Raw genomic sequence first — 1656 nt, forward strand, 5'->3', positions numbered from 1 at the left:
TTTTGTATTTTATAACAAGTTGGATAAATGTTGTAGCCTAGATCTTTAGCATTTTTTCTTACTATTGAAACCGGGTGAGTTTTGCAGCAGCATAAAGTTCTAAAAAATTTTTTTCTTCGTGATGTATTTCAAACTTTAATAAAGTATCACAGGACTCGGCCTCAAGTGGCTCGCTTCACCGTCCTCAGGTCGGATTTTCTCACAGATAGCTGATTGAAAATCATTTGTGTACACTATTTAAGTTCTTACTGAGCAGAGCGTAAATTGGCAGTTGGGATGGTACAGGAGCAAGGGAAGTAAGCCGCTCGCTCCACTTTTTATACTCACCATCGCGCGATGGATTAGTAGATGTGACCGTTTTGGTCAATAATAAAAATGTGCATGATCTAACTGAATGAGTGTATCCGCTACAACCAACGAGACCCGCATTCCTTCCGTCTGCCAACTTACTAGCTCTGCACAATATCTACACCGCAACTTCCCCTCAAGCGGCGACAGGGTAAGACCGAAGATTAGTGGGGACGGTTTGACCGCGTATTTTCCGCTTATTTTGTCAGACAACGACGTCAGAAGCCTCAAGTTTGCCTCAAATGGAGGCAGTCTACGACCGTAGAGTAATGGGGATGGCTCACCCGCCTGTTTTTCTCTTCTTTGCTTGGGCATGCGTGTTAGAACCTTTAAGTTTGCATACTCGACCTATACGATACAAAAGCTATAACGTAAGATAAATTCGGCTATCCTCTTGAATAACTCAAAGTACAACTTGATTCACTGGAGAGTTACGCTTTAAATATAAAGTTACTTCTAAATTATAGTTGTGTAGGACAGGGATAAAATATAAAAGGTCGAAGGACACTTGAAACGAAGGAAAGTCAAGTACGCGACATACGCGGTCGAACAGGACCGAGTTCGAGCTCCGCGGACATTTTTATGACCGGGCTCTGTAACTATAACCAGAGCCGGGTTATTCAGAAACGTCGGTAGAAACTCCGGAAACTACCGAGGAGCACTTACTTGTTGTCTGAACGTGCTGTTACACCCTCAAATATTTTCCTTCTTAGTCTTATCTGCATCTACAACGAGTCACCCACTTTCAACATTACTGGATTCTTCACCTTCCAACTCTCCTACATAGTCATAACCCAAGTTCATCTTCTCTGAACATTTAAATATCCCTATTTTCTCCATTTTCGCATCATTCTCTGTTTTACTACGCGCACATCCTGTAACGTTAAATTTCCGTTAAATAAAGTTCTGTTTCTACGCAACGACGAACCTTAATTGTTTTAAATTCAGTGTTACCCCAATATCTGCTCCGAGTTTCGAGGAATTGGAGCAAACCGGACATCAGAGTGCGAGGGAGCAGACGCGAAGCGAGATTCAAGAAAGCTGTTAATAGAGAATTGCGAATTCACCCGTACACTAAATAAAACAGAATTGTAAGCTAGAGGCTCGGCGTACATTCCTCTTATTAATTATGAAAGTGTTTAAATATCTGGCTGAAATAATTACAGAAGAAAAACTAATTTGTCCGCTACATCTTAGACCGCACAAATTCATAAAAGCCCTCCACTTGAAAACCTAACAACCTTCGTTTCTGTCGACGGAAAGAAAAGTAATCTCAAGTGGTTATGCAATTCTATCCGAAACTTTTAC

The sequence above is a fragment of the Habropoda laboriosa genome, unplaced genomic scaffold (genome assembly GCF_001263275.1).
Source record: "Habropoda laboriosa isolate 0110345459 unplaced genomic scaffold, ASM126327v1 scaffold137, whole genome shotgun sequence".
Classification (NCBI taxonomy): Eukaryota; Metazoa; Arthropoda; class Insecta; order Hymenoptera; family Apidae; genus Habropoda; species Habropoda laboriosa.